Here is a 20,552-nt window from a genome sequence, read left to right as displayed (position 1 = left end):
AACCTAAGCAAAAGAAGGAGAGTGGAAAAGAGGAAGAGGGAAGAGGAGGTTTCTCCAGATGATATCCAATCAAAGACCAATGAGGCTAAGGCCATGGGAGAGCTGGAGCTCAAGAAAGTGGAGCTAGCTAAAGAATTGGTGCCCTAATCAATCCTCCTTGTTTTTTGTCTATTCCCTAGCTTTTGGTCATATGTTTTTGTTTACATTTGATGGTTGGGTATGGCCTGTTGTTTTTCTTGTTACTTGGTTGCTAGACCTAAACTTTTAGTAGTATTCTATAGTTAACTAGTGGGTTTTAGGAACCCTTGTAAAAAATAGATTTTACTTAATAAAAAACATATTAGTTTTATTTCTATTGGGTTCATGAGCGAGGCATTACATCTAGTATCAGAGTCTAAGTTTTAACATTGGAAACTCTAAGAATATTGTGTGTCGTTAGTTAACAAGTTGTTAAATTTTCAACAAGATCAAACAACCAGACTTATCAAAAGAAAATATAAAGAACAAAATTGAAAACAATAGAACTATGAAAATAAAACTTTGATTCGTAACACTTGGTATTTTAAATGCTATTTTGTGGCTATATATTTCATTTTGGTTACCTTAGTAGTAATAGTCAGCTTCCAAGAGTAAGCCTATTTTAAGGGGAGTAGGATGTAATACCCAACCTTTTCTATCATTGTAGACTTAGTTGTTAAAATCTCTATATGACTCTTCTATAGATGTGTTAGCATTTTTTTCATAGTTGAAATGCAATACTTTGATATGTTGAGCAATCGATTATGTTAGGTTGTAACAATTTCCTAGTTGTAGTGATGATGCTTTAATTGCTCTTAGTTGGTTAATGAAATTACTTTTATGATCTTCTCATATGGTTTACTATCTTAGAAAGATGTTTGTTATGTCCTCATCATGATGAGATGTTCATGTTAGGATATGATCTGTTATTTATATGTAGGATTTACTATTATACTTACCTCATACTTGCATGTGTATGGTGTGTGTGTCTATTTTACATTTATATTTGGTGTGCCTAATATGGTTGAGGTAGGGAGTCAAAGTCACCTACTAGTTGGGATCTACATGATGTACCACTCCCTATCATTTCTTATTTAGGTTAGATATATATATGCACATGTACATGTTCATCTTTTATACAGATTTAAAGTATCAGGCATCGACTTCCTTGAATTGCCAAGATGAGTGTGTTCTAGTATTGCAATAACTCAATGGAAAGAATTGGGATATAATGTTCAAGTCTGATCCCATCCATAGCCTAATTACTTATCTTGAGAAGGAGGACATGTATCTAACTTTCCACCCCTTTTAAACAAGTGATTTATCTTTGCCTGTGTTATTTAATCTTGAGTTTTGGTAATGTTGTTTTTATGTGGATTTGGCTATGTGATTTATTTGGTAAATGGTTGAATTATAAATCATATAATATTGAGAATTATTAAATATTATTTGATTAAAAAGAAAATATTAAATAAGAGTATATTTAATTAATGGAAAAGTAATTAAACATGTGCTTTAATATAAAAGACTTAATTTGGAAGTCTAATATGAAAAATTGGTTAAAGAGAAATTAAAATATCATGACATTTAATTATTTATTAATTAATTAAATGTGTTTTAGTTTAAAAGATTTAATTTAAAAATCTAATTTAGAAAATTGTTTAAAGAGAATTATAATATTAAAAGATTAAATATTTAATATTACTTTATTATAATTATTTAATTAATAATAATTAAATTAGAGTTGCATTTAAATAATGAGGCTTAATAATAATTATTAATTTAAATAATAAACTATGCTTTAAATAGTGCTTGTACTAATTAGTAAAATGGAGGAAAAGAATAGAAAATAATATTTTAATTAAATAATCCTTTGACTGTGCATGAAAGGAATAAATAATTAAAATATTAATATTTTAACAAAGTTAGTGGCATTTGAAATATTGGAGAATAAAAACTATAGTTAGGATTATGGTTCTTTATTAAAGAGTTTGCAATTCATTTGAGGGACACACAAGTTTTGGAGAGCAAAATTTGGAACTGGAGCAAAAGAATTATTGAAAGTTTTAGAGGATTTGGATTTGCATGCATTCACAAATTGTCTCATATTTTAGCTATGATTCAAAAGTAGGGTTTGAAAACTCAATGTAGAATTTTTTTGAAAGATTTGTCTACTTCATGCCTTATCGGGTACTTGCATAATGCTTATTAATTTATTGTATTCATTTTTGGATAAAGAATTATGTTATAGATTTTGAAAAGGAAAAACTTATTAATCAAGAAAAGTTGAATGAGGAAAACTGTAGAAAAATTTAGAAAATTATTATTACTGCATTATTTTAAGAGGCTTTTTACTATAGGAAAAAAATGATTATAGAAAATTGGAAGAAAACAACAAATTGAATAGTTAGGGTTTCAACTTTAAATTCTCCTTTAGAACCATGTGATTATCTTGAATTTTCTAAATCAAGATAAATATTCCTCTTTTATCTAACATAATTTGGTTGCAAAATTTATTGGAAAAGCAAAAGATTAATTGAGACGAAAGCATGTTGTAACTAGACTTCTACAACCATGTGAAAACAAATATACTAAAGATAGAAAACTAAGTATACTATGGTTGCATGATTTTGAGAGATCAAAGACATGTAAAAAATACTAATTGCATGTTTATTTTTATTTTATAAAAATATAATAAAAATTTTAGATTTATTTAAAAAAATTGTGATTAATTATTAATTTTAGAATTTTTTAAAAATTAAATTAAAAATAAATTATTTATTTTCAAAATAAAATAAATAAATACTACTTAATTTCTTATGAGTGAGTTTTTAATATTAATTATTTTTAAAAATCTCACTGAGTTATAACTTGTTATATGTTTATTAATGCAAGTGGAGCTATAAGTTAATAAATATAAAATTGTGTAGATAGTAGTTTTCCACAATCCATTAGAGTTCTTTGCTATGTTTTATGGGTAGATTGCATTAAAAAAAATTATAGCAATGCTTTGGATCACACTATGTGATCCATCATCAAGGTGAAAGAGCTATAGGAACAGAGTGTGATCCGAAGCGTTGATGCAAAAACAATTTAACACAATCTACCCAACAAATATAGCAAAGAACTCTAATGGATTGTAGACAGTTCTATAAAATTGTGATTTAGTTATATTTTAAGAGAAGTTATAGTGGAGTTCACTATATAATCATCTAGTTATGAATATTTGAATATTATAAGAGAAATTGTAATAACTTAATTATAATTATAATTTCAAGTTTGAGTTATTTGTAGAGTCATATTGAATTAAAAGAAAAGTAAATATTAATATTAGACTTAGATAGAAGTCATAGTAATATTTTAGAAATGAAATTGATATCAATATTTAAATCTAATAAAATATCTTTATGTTATTAATTAAATCAATTATGATTTAAGATTATTTAAATTAATAACATGATAATGTTGCATGATATTTTATATGCACAAAGAGATTTGACATTTAAATACATATTGATTTAAATAAGTATATTAACATGTATATTCTTACTTTATTTCTAAACACATCGTTATGGCTCAATCTAACAGAAGAAAATTGTGGAATTAAACCATATTATTGAAAACTATGTGTTTTCTTATATTCTATTTATAGTCTTGTGATCTTTATTTTTGTGATGGTTTTTTTTTGTGGGTTTTTTAGTTGGCTAAGTGAGGATGTGCGCCAAAGGTATTTTGAGATCTTGTTTATGATTATTTGACTAGGTGTCATGATATATTTTATGATTCAATAAGTATATTAACATAGTTTAAATAAGTATATTATCATAACAATTTATATTAACATGTATATTCTTACGTTATTTCTAAACACATCTTTATGGCTCAATCTAACAATAGAAAATTATGGAATTAAACCATATGATTGAAAACTATGTGTTTTCTTATATTCTATTTATAGTCTTGTGATCTTTATTTTTGTGATGGTTTTTTTTTGTGAGTTTTTTAGTTGGCTAAGTTAGGATGTGCACCAGAGGTGTTTTGAGATCTCCTTTATGATTATTTGACTAGGTGTCATGATATATTTTATGATTCAATTTGAGATTTATTTTGATGAACATTTATGAGAACTTGGGTTTTGAGAGCTAATGTTATGTTCAAGTTGTGTGTTAAGAAACCGAATTTGATCAGCATTACTTTTGTGGTATTAGACATAATTGTGGTTTATGAGTTTTGGGAATGGATGTCTATGGGAGTGGCTTGTAATGGGGTTGGGGCCCAAAGTGACTAATAGTGTAACTCATTGTAAGTTGTGTAGCAAGTGATAACATAGTAATTAAAATACATTCCTCTCTCATGCCTTTGAGATAAATTAAAAAGATAGGTTAGAGATTTTACCTCGTCCATGCCTTGAGTACTTGTATAGGCTAATAATGGGAATGGGATGATACATTGAAAGGTGTGACTAGTTTCCTTGTCTTTACAAGAGGGTATTTTGGTTTTGCATAGAGTCACTATGAGGGCATGGTCTTGAGAGACTACCAAGGTAACCTTAGAGTTGGCTCATGTGATGACATTCTATAGTATGTAGCTTGATTCTCCTTCATGATTTTTTTATATTTACCACTAGTAGTGTATTTTTTGGATGTTACTTTTGATAGGGTATTTATTGTGAGTTGTTTTTTATTGATTGGATGTCAATTATCATTGACAACTGACTTTTATTAATGAGTGTCAGCTATTCATTGGTGGTGCTTTTCTTGTTGGAGTTAGTGATTGGTGGTTTACTTTTATTGATGATAGTTGATATCTATTGATTATTGTGCTCATGAGACTTGACATTGATTTGGAGGTAGTTGTATCATTATGATTTTGATATTTGATTTTTACTTGGTATTTGTTGTTGATTTTGGTATGTTATGTTAGTTTGGATGAGTGCCTTTTCAAGTTTGGTTATCTTTTCTTTATTAGTAGTTTATGTTCCCTTGAGGTAAATTTGGCTATCAGGATTCCTTGCCTAGGATAATTTTATGGTTTGATTATTCGTATGCAGATCATTCACTATCTCTCTTGCACAATGGGAGTGGGAGCCTAATAAGTTGATCATGCAGTTAAGAGGTAGTGACTTTTTACCATTTGGGTCCCCCTCAAATTGGCCGATGCTGGATGTTTGTTGATGTAGTTGCACCATTATCATTCTTGTTCTTATCTTGGAAACTTCTAGTTTAGTTTTGGTATATAAGTTATCATGTATCTTGTATCTCGGTGTACTTGTATCTATTCTTGCATACCATGTGACATGTGTAGCAAATGTTATTCATTAGATGTATTTCATTTTATTATTCATGATTTTTCTAATGAGATGATCTATATTTTCTTTCTTTATGATCAGGAATATTGTAATTGAGACTTAAACTTATTAAAAACACTTTCTTAAATGTGACTCAACAAGAAGGAATGCTTCAAGAATGAAAACTATATTGTAATTACATTTATGTAAATATTGTGTTTGTGTGTATTGCTTCTGCATTGTTTCTTTGATGTTTAAATTTTAAAAAATATATAGTTAAATAAACTTTGTAACATATTAGGTTTATTTCTTTTGGGTTCTCGAGCGGGGCATTACAAAAAAGAAAAATACATCAGAATTGGTTCCTAGACCTAAGGGTAAGAATGTTATTGGAACTAAGTGGGTATTTAGAAATAAGATGAGCAAACAATGTGAGGTTGTGAGAAACAAAGAAAGATTTGTATGTAGAGGTTATTCACAGCAAGAAGGAATTGATTTTGGGGAAACATTTACACTTGTTGTTAGAATAGAAGTAGTAAGAATGTTTTTGGCATATGCAACTCACAAAAATTTCAATGTGTATAAGATGGATGTCAAATCATCCATTCTAAATAGTAAACTTAGAGACGAGGTATACATAGAGCAACCTGGTGGTTTTCTTTTGATAGATAAAGGAGACATGGCTTGCAAATTTAAAAAAGTATTGTATAGATTGAAACCAACACCTAGAGCCTAGTATACAAGATGGACAAGAATTTGATAAGTTTGAGATTTGGAAAAGGTAATTCTAGTAGTAATTTGTATTTGAAGGATATTGAAAATGGCTTATTAGTTGTTGAGGTATTTGAGGTTTTCTTATCTACATAGGTTATGAAAATAATCTACTGTATTCACAATTTGGATAGTATTTTACATGCATTCACTAGATAAACAACATAACACTTGTAGTTTTGGGTTTAATTGGCCACAATAGTTGCATATGGTCTTTGTATGAAGATTGCAAAGCTTTGAAGCTTCCCTTGTGTGTTGAATTTTCAATCTTATCAAGATTCGCCATCTTTATTTCTTGTATTAGAAGAAGTTGTGAATCAATATTTTGACTGTTGTTACAAACAAAAAGACAACAAATTAGCAACATGTAATCCTATGGCAGATGTGAAGGGATGCTCAAGGGTTGGTCTACATCCTTGGTGTATTGAGAAACATCACCAATGAGTGGAGTAGTTTATGTATTGAAGATTGGGAGGTAATCACCTTATGCAGCAAGGGATCCCACATTGTAATAAGGTTTGTGAATTATGTCATAAACAATTATAGTCTTGGTACGTGGACCATATCTTTTCATTGAATAGTTGGATTATGTTTATTTTTGGATATGTTATTTAGAACCAAATTATGCAAGTTCTGACCAAAGGGATTGTGAAAATATTGTATATTTCAAAAGTTATGTACTATTGTTTGGAGGTCCATACGAATTCCAGAATATTGATAAATATAATTTGGAATGTATAAAGAGTCTTGGATATTGTTTGACCATTAGTGGGAATTAGTTTGAACTATGGTGTTGAAAAAAGAATCCTAGAGGGTGTAAGGTGATGGTGGTGTTGGGTATTGTGTGAGTTCATTGTTTGGGTATTGTGAAGAGTTTGATGGAGACAATAGAATAGGTGAGAGTGGCACAAGGAATAGGCCATTCACATTGTCTCTAACCTTGGAGAATATAAAGGGATAGCATATGTTATGCTTAGGTAGGCTTGGGAAGAAGCCTAGCCTAGTTTGAGAGCTTTTGTATTAAGAAACAAGTATCAACACCCATCATCTAGTCATTTGATTAAACTGAGGATTTTTTGAATATTAAATTGACAATGGGGACAATTGAGAAACATGAAACATGAGGGCATTTATGATTAAGGAAATGATGAAATGCTAGCTTAGGGAGAGAAAAATTCAGATGTCACAAGGGGGAAGTGACTTTATGGAAATCTATAAGAGCAAGATTTTGAGAAGGGAGGGAGAACATACTATCAAAGGAAAGTCAAAAGAGTTGATAAACCTCATATGTTACAAGGGGGAAGTGACTTTATGGAAATCTATAAGAGCAAGATTTTGAGAAGGGAGGGAAAACATACTATCAAAGGAAAGTCAAAAGACTTGATAAATGTCATAGAACAAACTTGAAAACTTCCTAGTCAAATACAAACAATGTAAATTAACACAACTAGAAATATAATAATAATGTGGGCTAGGAAATACATAACAATAAGTATAACTTTTACCAAGGTAGCCAATTAATGAAATGGCTTAATCTAAGATAAATCACTAAAGTGAGCATGAAATTGAAAATACTTAATAATTTTTTGAAATATTTTTTTAATAAAATGTTGTAATTGATTTTAAATATCAGTTTAACTATTTAATCATGTCTATATTTTTTCTACTTTAATTTTTACTACCTCTTTCTTTTAGGAAATGGTTATCTCCTAACCAATAATTCATAAACTATTAAAATAAAATTTTAAAACTATTATACATAAGTACTTGAACCCTAATTAACCCAACTATTTAAACAAGACCACTTTGGTTTGCATTATTATGTCCATATAATTTGTCCTGTAACTATTTTCAATGCTTTGATAGTCTATTTTCTTCTTGACATTAACTAATCATATTGGAATTTCTCTACTAGCATACCTATAACAATCTACAAGACATGCATTGGAACTATTTTAATTACCAAATTATAATAATCACTATCATCATGATTTTATTTGTCAATACCCCTTGATTGTATCCTTAAACAAAGTTCTACAAGCTTGCCACAAATCAACTAAATATTGTGTCTTTCCTTTTGCATAGGTGACATTGTTTTAAGAATATAAATCAATTGTTCTATATAAATGTAATATAAGATAAAGCTTCAAAGAATAGAACATGTTATATAACTAAAATAGGATAGATATTATTGAATGAAACATTAATGTATTTCAAAGTAAAATATTTTTTAATAATTTTAAATATTTATTGAATGGATACAAACATGATAAGAAAATGGTCTTTTCTTTTATACTATCTTTATCAACCTCTATATTTTTTCCTCTCTACAATCTTATAATTTCAATATATCTTGAAAAAATCACACTAATTGGAAAGTAAAGATGAGATGAATAAAGAATTGAAATATAAAATTAAACAACTTTATCATAAGATATCTTTACTAAATAAGATGTACATCTAAAATATTATATTCATAATAATATGAAAAAATAAAATGACATAACAAAAACTTTTGTAAGCATTATTTATATTAGGTTCAATAATGATTATTTTCATACAAATACACCACTTAACTACTTCGTACAAACAACAAATTACTAGCTTCAAGTTTAAACTTTATAATAGACTAGCATGTTGTGTGCTAATAGGAAAGTATATCTTTTAAATTGTAAAAACCAAAAACTAAAATTTATTATTGATATGTTTATTTTCACAAAGGAAATTTTTTAATAATAATAATAGCAATATAGTGTAAAGCTTTGGATCGTGGCAAATTTTGTGAGCACAGATGCTCCTTAGTCCTTGGCTCATAGCCGAAGAGGTTTCAAACAGCAATGGGCCCGTATCAGATACCAAAAACTTGTTTGTGGATGGCCTCCATCAAAAGAAAGAAAGAAAAGCTTTAATAATAATTATACATTGTATTTATATAATCATAAATATGTAAAATATGAAGTATATCAAATAAATATTTTATTAGTAATTATTTTTATATATTATAAAATATTATTATATAATTATTATAAAAATTTAAAAGCATTTACAAAATTAGAAAATTATCATGACCATTACAAATCCAATGTTAAAAACAACAAGCAAAAATAATTTCATAGATTTAATTTAAAATAACTCAACTTTCAATTTGAAAAGCCTATATTCTAAACCTAATTAACTAACCTTCACTTTTTATGAGAAAACATCACTAACACAACAAAAGCTATTGGGGAGACAAAATCTAAGTAAAAAATCCTCTAACCAAGCTATAGGTACTAAAAAAAAATGCAATAAAAGAGAAGATTCAAATTGAACTCATTAAACATGTTCCAATACAATCGTAAAACTACATAGAGAACCCAATCCATTAGTCGAGAATGATGAAATCACTAGTGAACAAAATTTAGAAAATGCTGAGCAAAATTCTTCAATACTAAAATACTTTCTCTCACAAGATTTATAAGGAGATCAAATCCGATTTAATCAAGGGACAAGCTAATCTCCAAACAAAATGCACTAAAGACAAAACACCGAATGTTGAAGTCTTCAAAATGCACTAAAGACAAAACAAAGTCAATTTTTAAAAACTTTCCGAAAGCATAGTGATTTTTTTCTTGTTATCGACAATCATGAAGATCAAATGCTAAAATTTTCAGAAAAATCCATGATGTTTTTGTTTTTTTGAAAATTGGTCAACTATAGAGTTTGTAGGGAGGATAGCCACGTAGGCTTCAAGACATATTGGAAAGTACAAAAGACTACCAAAAGTATTTGAAGGATGCTTAAAAAGATTTAGATGAGAAAGAAATATGAAAACATTTTAGCTAATGACAAACAATACATGACAAATTCATTTAGAAGGTGCAAAGAAATTGCAAAGAGACATGGAAAAAGTGTGGAATATTTATATGAACTGACGAAACTTTTTGATATAAATAATTTAACTTTGAAACAAAGCTCCCACAGGTAATGTATTACCCAAATAAACCTGAAGAAAAGAAAAAAATCAATACTAACCTCCACATGGGAAGACATAAATTATTGAACTAATACTACTATGTACTTCACAAACTTGTAAAGCTAACGATGACAGTTTCACAGAATGCATGGTTCAAGCAGGATATTGAGCAGTGAGCCTCCATTTAGGCCTGGCAAACAGTGGAGTTTTTCTGGGAACAGTTAATCCGAACTCTTCCTCCACATCCACCTCGCCCTCCACAGTCCAGTCAAAGCAGTGAAGAAGCTGAGCAAGTGCCAACTCAACAACAGAAACACCCATCGTAATCCCAGGCCATCCTCTTCTTCCCGTTCCGAAGGGCAGCAAATCGAAGTCCTGACCTCTCACATCCTTGTTACTCCCCATAAACCTCTCTGGCTTAAACTGATCGGCCTCCTTCCAAACGTTTTCATCCCTTCCCATCGCCCACACATTCACAAACAACCTCTTCTTTGGCGGAACAAAGTATCAATTACATTTTCAGCGAATCCGTCGAAGGTCTGGTGAACGGCCTGCATGCGACGCCGGAATCCCTGCAAGTCGAGGAAGTCGAGAGAAGGAATGAAATCGCCGATTGGGAAAGCACCGGCCAGAGCAGCGATCTCCTCAGCCATTTCTTTGAACGCATGCCCTCCATCCAATTCGTTGTCGGAGAAAGTCCTGCCGGCAAACATTCTGCACGTAATATTTTGTGTGAGGGAGGAGAGCCTCTTCCTCACATCCACATACTGCTCCCCGTGCCCGCTTTCTTCCCAGATGGAAGCGATCATGGCAGAAACTTCTTCCTCTCTAACGAATCTGAAAGACTCGGTTCTCTTTACCGTGAAGAGCTCAACAGTGCAAAGCTTCCTCATCTGCCTCCAGCACGCCCCATAGGGGCCAAAGGACACGTCTCTATGGTCATACGTTACGTATTTCCCGAATGCACAGTTTGGTCTGGTCGCAAACACCAAATCATGGGTTTTGAGGAAATCTTTCGCCATGGCAGGAGAAGAGATGACAAGGGTGGGGATGGAGCCTAGACGGAGAAACATGATGGGTCCGTATTTCTTTGCCAATGTTGCAAGAGCCTGATGAGGAAGGTTTCCCAACAGATGGAGACTTCCTATGACAGGCCATGGACATGGTCCGGGGGGCAATATCAATGATCTCTTCGTATTTCTCTTCAGCTTATATAGAAAGCAGCAGAAGAGAAAGAAGATAGCAAAAACCTCTTTCAGGGAGCAAGTTAAGGATTCCATGTCGCCAGAAAAGGGAAATACACAAGCCTGCAATCAGTGGAAACCCACGAAACAGCCCCTTTTATCTTAGATGCGCTGGCTTATCATGACGCCATTCGTTTCAGAAAACACGGTGCTGTTGTACAGGAATGGTGTCTTATTGGGTATTATATATGTCATAAACTGAATGTAATAATAATAATAATAATAACGGGAAGGAAAATACTTCATTTGGACCTTCCATTTAAGTGGAAATTCATAGGTGAAGGGGAAGATAAGTGATTAACAATAATTATTTTGCGGAATAAATATATGGAATATTATCTTGTCTTATTGAAATCTATTCTCTTTTTTAATAGATAATACATACCGTTTAAAGAGAATTCTAGATAGAAATACTTGTGGAATATTAGATTGTGATAATATTTTTTTTTATCTTACAAAAATTATTTTTTTATTTCATAGATATTTGTTTTCTTATAAAAAATTAATAATTTCTTTTCAATATCAAAATATCTATTGTGATTTGTTTGTATGTATGTACATATTGAAGTTAGGATAAGAACAAAATCGGATAAAGTGATAGTCATTCATTCAAATGATATGTCTTTAAATAGACACCACAAAAATTAATATAGTTTTAATTATGCATAACTAACATCAAAATTATCATATCAACTAACTAATTATTTATGTAATGTACAATATGTCAAGATTCCCTCCTTATTAGTACTTGTCATAAAGAAATACTATTGTATATTGTAATGATTCTCCACCAATTATAACAATTTACTATTATTATTTTAAAAATAAACATCCTTCTACCAAAGTTGAAATTTATAGTTTTGAATTTTTCTATTTTAACAAAATATGTCTTATAAGGCCACTTTTTATTGGATGACAAAATCATTCTATAAAAAAATATGTTTCTTCCTATAAGCTTTTTCATTTGGAAGTTTACTTGTTGATGGTTTTCAACATACAAATTTCTATTTCTATGAAGATTACCATAATAATTATTTTCTTAATTATGAGAGACAAGCTAAGGTTAAGTATAATAACAATTTATTATCAGATTTCTATTTCAAAAATTGTTAAGTTTATTTTTTAAATTTCAAAAGCAATATCAATTTTATTATATTAATATTTTCTATATTATTTCATTTTTTATTTAAAGGTTGTACCAAGTAGCTCTTACATTATAAATCACATTAAATATTTTTTTTTTAAAAATGTGTTGAATTTATCATTCAATTCATTTGTTAAATCACTCAAAATTAATATCCAATAGATAAACTTAAATGTGTCTATTCTAATGCAAAAAAGTTTAATGTATTTAAAATATTTTTTAATAAGTTAGTGTGAATTATCTATTTGCTAAATCATTTTTTTCATTTAGCTTACTTTTTAAAATAAAATATTGCAATTTTCATTCTAATATTGTAATATTATTAAACTAGTAATGATATGTAAATCTTGTTCTCTTTTCTTAATATAATTTTTATTCCAAATAAAAACTATATTTGTATAGTAAATTATTTTTTATAAAATATTTTTATTACTATTTCTTAAGTAGCGATTAATGATTTGTATTTCTACCAATCAATACCTATTATTTTTTAAAATAGCGATCTTATTCGCTAAAATAATTGAAGTCTTATATATGGATTTTCAGGATTCAACACCTCTAAAGAAAATGATAATAGTATATTATTTACCATACTTTTTCACCACTTTTTTTCAACTATATGTAAATCAAATTATATTTTTTTATTATATATAAGTTAAATAAAGGGTGGGGGCCCTAGCTCGGTTGGCTAAATCTTCCCTGTTGCAAGGGGTTGGTCACGGGTTCTAGTCTCCTCCGTCCTCGTGGTACTGGTGGGCGTGTCGTGCCAGCGCTACCGGTCACGTTAAAAAGTTTACCAGGCGCACTGCAATTTATAGGGGGGCCGTGTTGCACCGATTCCTGCAGTCTTAAAAAAAAAAAAAAAAAGGTTAAATAAAAAATCTTTGTACAATTACTTCTTTTATTTAGACTATTTATGTTAAAATTTTATGTTATTATAACAAAATTATAATATATATTATAATTTAAAATATATTATATTTATAACTATGGACCTTAAAATAAAATTAAGATTGTTGTTATATTTTCTTTTTAAATTATAAACTTTAATAAAATTACAATTCAATTTACATATAAAATTATAATTATAATTTGTTAAGGCAAGTACTTAGCCATTATGTGGGACTTGTTACTTCCTACTATAGGAGGAATACTTATGCATTCGCCAAATCTATTAAATTGAAAAGAATCAAACACTAAACATTTACAATTAAATAGATTGACTAACTTTCCTATTGTTCAATATTTCATGATATTCCAATGTTGCATTTAGATTCAGCATGGATTGATCAATTATAGGTGCTCATAAATACTTAGAAACTGTGGTGATGTTGTTGAATGGATTCATATCATATTGACATTACCTGTGTAGTGGGAACTTCTTAATGCATAAATGGTAGATTGGTTTTGAAGCTTGACACTATATTTTACAGGTTTTATATGTTGATGATTTTGAATTCATGTTGTATACCTTGGAGGTATTAAAGTGAGAAAAATTAAGTTTAAATGGGGCACATGGCCTTGTTGAGTAACTCAATGGATATCAACATATATCTCCTCAAGTGGTAGATTGTTGGAAATGACTCGTATGTATAGTGCTCACCCTATAGGTGACTATTATGTACAATGTTTGTTTAGGTCATTTGACAAGAGTGTCTAATGCCAAAGGGAGTGACCTAATGCCAACGGGAGTAACTAAAGCCAAAGGGAATGATTCAATGCCAAAGGGAGTGATTTGATGCCAAAGGGAGTGGCCTAATGTTGAAGGAAGTGCTCGTAATTGAAGGGAGTACCTACAACCAAAGGGAGTGACCCAATGTTGAAGGAAGTATCTGAAGCCAAAGGAAGTGACTTGATGTCGAAGGGAGTGTCTGAGACGAAAGAGAGTGACCCAATGCCAAAGGGAGTTTCTTAAACCTAGTGCAAGAGCACCCCATCAAAATGAAATGGTCTTAATGCCTTCTAGGCCTTTTCAATCCTTGATTCTAGCATATTTTGGTTGATTAGGCTCTTTCTTGCATAGTGATACTATTGTGTGAACCCTTGAACAACTTTTGGTATTTGTATAAACCAATTGTTTCATTAGGTCATGGGGATCTAGTAGTCTCCTAGGGTCATGTTAAAGGTCTTAGGAAGTGTTAGAGTCTCTTAGAAGTTATGTTAGAATCACAAAATCAAAATAAGCTGCATAATCATGACAATAATGCAACATTTACCTAATTTTAATAACTTTTGTTTGTAATAAGTTCCCTCCAATGGTCACAACCTTCAAATTTTAGTTGGAACAGTTGGAGGAAGGTCTTCATAAGCCCTTACAAGTGGGTGGAAGACATATAATGTAATATCTTGCTTTTGAATCAATAAAAGCTACCATTTTTCTTGCAAAAACTCTATTTTTTGCTTATTGTATGGTTTGTATGGACTTGGTGGATTGGAGGGTCAGGTTTTATCAAAGCTCGAAGAGTTAGCTTTCGAATGGGCCTACTCTAAGCTTCTGAAATGCTAGGAGTTTAGAGATACAAGGATGTTTGCTGAACTTGGTTACAAACCCTAACCACCTAGGGTTTTAGAGAAAAATGGCAATATCTCCCATTTCCACTGTTGGAAAAATCAAACTTTCAGGGGAATGGATATTGTCAAGTGTATTTTAGGATTTTGGAGGTTTCAAGGCATGGGTAGATGGTGGCTGTATAGTATAAGCAAGAATGAGTTGGCATCTTCATGTGACAACTCTACTGCATACTGAGATTTGTTGAATTGCATGCCTTAGGTTTTGAGCCAGTGGGTGAAATCTTGGAATCCTTCTATTTTTGACCCAACCTAACCATTCCTTGTGTTGGTTTTGTATTACACCTTATATTTCTAGTGGTTCCTTTGTAAAAGTGACCTAATTGGGGCAATTAGGCCTGTAATGGTTTGCTATTTTGGAAGGTTGAATTGTGGAGTTAGAACCTATCTTTTTGGGTGTTGGTTAAAATCAATAAAGGGTGTTCATAATGGTAATTTTTTCCTAGGGTCCTTTGGAGGATTTTGCACTTATAGCTCAAATTGCCTTTGGAAGGTCTACTAGGCCTAATGCTGCATTACTAGGACAAAATAGTGAAAGTTGGGTTTGGATTTCTGTTTGGTAGTGATGCCTTGTTCTTTTGCACTTTTGTTCAACCCCAATTATGTTGATAGATGCAAAATGTGTGAACCCACCATTTGAGGGTAAGAAGTCAAGTCTTGTTAAACCATAGTTGCATGGATTAAGGAGTGGTCCTTTAAATCTTGCCTTATGCAAAGGTGCAGAAGTTGGGTATTTCTCTTGCCATGTTAGGTTGGTAATTAGCATATCCTAGGATTGTTTTTGTTAACCCTTACCTCTGCATCAAAACCAAAGGGAGTGACCTGATGCTAAAGGGACTGACTCGATGCCAAAGGGAGTGACCTGATGTCGAAGGGGGTTTCTGAGGCCAAAGGGAATGACCATCAAATGGAGGAGTGACCATTGGGATTATCAAATGGAGGAGTTCCAAGGTTGCCAGTAACTATTTTGTTTTGTGATAGTTAATACACTAGATTGCATAATATTTGTAGTGTGTATAAATTATTGTATATTTTGTTGGGATATGCATGGTGGAAGTCAAGTTGATTGTAACATAATTTGGGTCTGTGCAAGAATCTATAGTTCATTATATGTAATATTGATTACTATAACACAAAGAAGTTGCTTCGGTTATTGGGTGGTGGATTTTTCCGAAAAGGGTTTCCATGTTATATTTGGTCTCCTTCATTTTTTTTTTTTGCATCATATTTTGTATGTTTTTTTTGCTTATCTTAATGTTCTGTAGGAGATTTGAGATATTTCTTATATCTCCCTGAAATTAGCATTAGGAAGACATTTCCACATGTAGCCTTCCTAACACATAGAGAATGTAATTTAAGAAGGCATAAATTATTGTTTGCTACAATATATGAACTAATGATATTGATTTATGAACAAACACAAATATGTAACTCTAAAAAAATTACGTGAAATGAAAAAGCTCCTTTGTAAGATTATATATCAGAGTTACACACAGAAATACATTTATATCCAATAATTCCAATAAACAATTGACATAGACCTAGTTATGGAGACTTGATATACAACAAGTAATAGTTAGATTTTGTGCAGAGAAGATAACTATAAATATGAATTTCACCCATGCAAATAAAGATAAGCATAAATCAGCTTTTATGCATGGATGATGGGAGATAAGTCTCAACATAGAGAGGAGAAATTATCGTTGATTCAACATGCAACATCATGTAGTTAGACTTTGAACGATCACAAAATCATGGCATTCTTCATGTGGCTATCTTGAAAACTGATGCACCTTTAATAGAAAAAACATACAAAAGTGAATAAAAGAGGTAGATGAGGGTGAAAAATATGTATGGGTGTTACATGAAGAGCATCTACATGATATTACTCAAGAAAATCCAAAATTTTGACTTAAGAAATCTTATTACAAATTTCAAGTGTGATCTCAAGAGTGAGAATGAGAAAATAATTATGTACCAAAGAATTTGGGTGTTTGCAACTAAATTCTTAATTCAAGTAAAAGTTCTTATTCCATGCAAAAAAAAAAAAAAAATTGTCTACCATTGTATACACATTCACCTACAAAATCCTAATTTCTTCAAACTATACATTTCAATAAAACAAAATTGTTGTGGTTTGAAACTTCATCCACATATTGTTACCATCTACAAAACACATTTTTCTTTTTCTTTAAAAATCTCTTTAGTGATTAGAGTGTTGTTGGCAAAGGAAGAGTCCAGATGGTTAAACATTTCCTTCTCTTCCTCTACAACTTGAAGATTAAGAAGCATGTTGCTATTTTTGAGAGTTTGTCATCATTAGCTATTATTACACAAGACAATTATTTATCAACCATATTTTGTAGATCTTTTGTTGGGGGAAAAAGATATGACATTTTTCATTGGTGTGTAGTGAACAATTTAAACTAGAGTGTACTTATATAGAAAGGAAATAGTCAAATGATTAAGTATATTGACAATGTAATATTAAATTATTGTAACCCAATATGTGGATGTAGTTTGTTCTATGAAAATACTTATATTAATTGATTAGTTGGAAAGTCCAACTTAAAGAACATATTCATTATGAATTTTTTCTAAAGAAAAATAAAATAATTTAATGGTTTATTGATTGTAAAAGATATTCCATATTGAATGTTATTCCTATTCTTATAATAACCAACAATCTATATGTAAATGATTAAAATCATTCCTAGTTATTTAAATAGAATAATCACATAAATATGTGAATGATTAACTTTAAATATCTAAATAAATTTATTTGTCAGTAAAATCTTGAACAACAATTAAATCTGCCTAATATTATTTAGGGTTTGCCAAGACCCAATTACCGACAGGGGGTCTGATATTCATTATGGTTTTTGTCATAGATACCTCCCAAATACTATTTTTTTAGTCTAAAAAATGAAAACACATGTAGTAGTAAAATAGATCTCATGTGTACTAATTGTCATTTATTTTTTAGCTTTTTCGGTTGGTAAATAGCACATTTGTGTAACCACTATTGGGATATTTCATAAAAGACATTTAGATGCAATTATTGACAATTTTTAGCAAGTGACTATTAGTGCATGAAGATAACATGTATCAGGTGAACATTTTGAAATGACACTTTCGAACCAATTTGGACTCCACGATCCTTACACAAAATCCGATACCCAAAAGTTGAAACCTCTCACTTCACTCACCTAAAAAATACAATAAAAAAAATCCTAGAAATAGGTGAACTTAGCCCTAATACTAGTAAATGTTTTTCCCCTACATGTTCTTGAAACTTCTTATACAAAGCTTGTAGATGGGACTTTTCTCGAGTGGATACATACATGAGTTTAGCAAAGAGATGTAAAACCCAATGAAAATCTTACATACGATAATCATATTGACACGCCTACTTTTACCTTAGTTATTTTTAGACTCGACCTTCCGACAAAAAAACATCCCCATCCAGAAGTCAGGGGAGTTTTTGTCGTCTTTTTAGCACGCGGACGGGAAGGCCATTCTCCATTCTAGCCATGAATATAGTTGGGATTCCAGTTGCCATCAACCTCTACCCTCAACTCTTCTATAACACTCACAGCGATCATCTTCATCTGAATAAATGCCGTCTGTTTCCCCACGCAAATTCTCAGCCCTGCCTGGAACACTGGATATTTAAATGCATCGTGTGCCACAAATTCTAGCAAACCGTTCTCCGTCTTGCTGAGCCATCTCTCCGGCTTGAATTCCAAACAGTTGGAGCCCCAGATGCTCTCCATCCTCCCCATGGCGTAAGGGTGGTATATCACCCGCATCCCCTTCCTCACCACTGTCCCATCCGGCAGCACATCGTCTTGTAGCGCCTGCTTTGTGTCTGACGGCACGGGCGGGTACAACCTCATCGACTCGTACAGAGCGGCCTATAGATACTTCATCTTCTTCAACTCCTCGTATGAGAAACAGCAACCAGTGCTCTCTTCTCCTTCTCTAACAGCGACAAGGCCCGTGATTTCTTCATAGATATTCTGATCGACTTGTGCATGAGAGGAGAGGACCCAGAAGAACCACGTGAGCACCGCAGAAGTCGAGTCCCTACCCGCCAAGATGAAGCTTATCACAATATCTCTCACGGAAAAATCATACGAGCCCTTCCCAGCTGCAACACCGCTCTCGTGAGCGGAAAGAAATCTGGACAAGAGATCTTCACGCTGCGGCCTGCCATGAGAGTGAAACATTTCCTTCTTCCTCGCGTCGATAACGTCTTGAGCGAAGTTGTGAATGGTGTGGATCGTATGGCGCAAGCGTTTCTCGGAGCCGACGTTGAAGAAGCACTTGATCATCCACACGAAGGGCAGGGGATCGGTGAATCTCTGGAGGCTTAAATTGGTGGCGACTTCAAATGCATCTGTGAATTCTGAAAAGGGGAGAGAAATGTTGAGGCAAGTCGGGTCCATGGCGAAGGCCACCTTGCAAATGTTGTCGAAGGTGAATCGTTGGAAAATGTCCTGCAAATCCACCCGATCGCTCTTCCCAGACATGTGTCTGAGGAGTGGGAGGAGGCCATCAGTGATCTCGCCCTGCATGCTCTCTGTTATGAAGTCGCGCAAAGAGTTGGTGCTGAACTCGTAACTGGCGACTCGCCTCTGCAATTTCCAGGCCTCGCCGTCAGCGTTGAAGGTTCCAGTTCCAAGCAGATCGTGCAAGCGGAGGTGGAAATAGTTGCCCTTCAGATAATTGTGGAAACGGGTCTTGAGCAGGTGCTCCACACTAGGTGGATGTGCTGTTGCGCTGCGCTGAAAGGCGATGGTGTTGGAAGGAGCGTGTCTGAAAATTTATGTTAGCCATTCTGGGATCCGACTTCTGTTCCTCCAGAAGTACGGAATTATTGGGTTTCTAGCCTAGGAGCATGTAGATTATGTAACCAATTGCTAACGCAAATGCAAGGGCAAGGGCAGGAAAGCTCAACAGAGACAGCATGGCGAGAGATAATGGAGAAATGCTCTTCGACATCTTTTGATTGATCTGAATGGTTTTCACAGTGGGCGGGCGGAGTTTCCTGATGTTACGTAACAACAGTAAACATAGTTGTCGTCAGCCTATCGTGCTCCCCGACATTGCTGTCTTTTGCCCACCGTACGTGGTTATCAAAGTGAAAAATAATACAACCGAGGAATACGCGTCATATGAAAGAGAAACGTGTCTTCTTTAGGAAACGTCGAATATTTGTTTCATCACTACAACTTCCATCTCTCTTCCGTCTCCAAGCGCCTCTTGCAGCCCCGTAAAGACACTTATCATTTATCATTTAATATAATGCGCTCACTTAGAGTTTGGAATGTTTCTTTTTTTAAATGGGAAGAAATTTTCGATTATATTTTTCATGAAATATGTTAATACATTTAAATATTCTTATTCTTTACATATGTGATAATTTAGAAATTAGAAATCTTTACTATTAATTTTATTTTTATGTTTTAATTATATTGATTCATTTTATATTATAGTTAATATAAAGTAATTTATAATTAGTATATCAATATTTAATTTGGTCAAAACATTTGTCAATTA

At 31.9% G+C, this 20,552-nt stretch overlaps 3 pseudogenes; all 3 read right to left on the bottom strand.

Moving 5' to 3' along the window:
• Positions 1-10,184: 10,184 nt before the first annotated feature.
• LOC149552968 (cytochrome P450 CYP736A12 pseudogene) lies at positions 10,185-10,493 on the bottom strand (annotated as a pseudogene).
• An 11-nt stretch (positions 10,494-10,504) lies between these two features.
• Positions 10,505-11,311, bottom strand: LOC149552967 (cytochrome P450 750A1 pseudogene; annotated as a pseudogene).
• A 6,734-nt stretch (positions 11,312-18,045) lies between these two features.
• Positions 18,046-19,810, bottom strand: LOC149552966 (cytochrome P450 94A1 pseudogene; annotated as a pseudogene).
• Positions 19,811-20,552: the final 742 nt, after the last annotated feature.

Source organism: Cupressus sempervirens, chromosome 6, assembly GCF_028749045.1.
Source record: "Cupressus sempervirens isolate cs-2001-9-10 chromosome 6, ASM2874904v1, whole genome shotgun sequence".
Classification (NCBI taxonomy): domain Eukaryota; kingdom Viridiplantae; phylum Streptophyta; class Pinopsida; order Cupressales; family Cupressaceae; genus Cupressus; species Cupressus sempervirens.
Note: the sequence above shows the minus strand (reverse complement) of the source record. Positions and strands in the feature narration are given on the sequence as shown.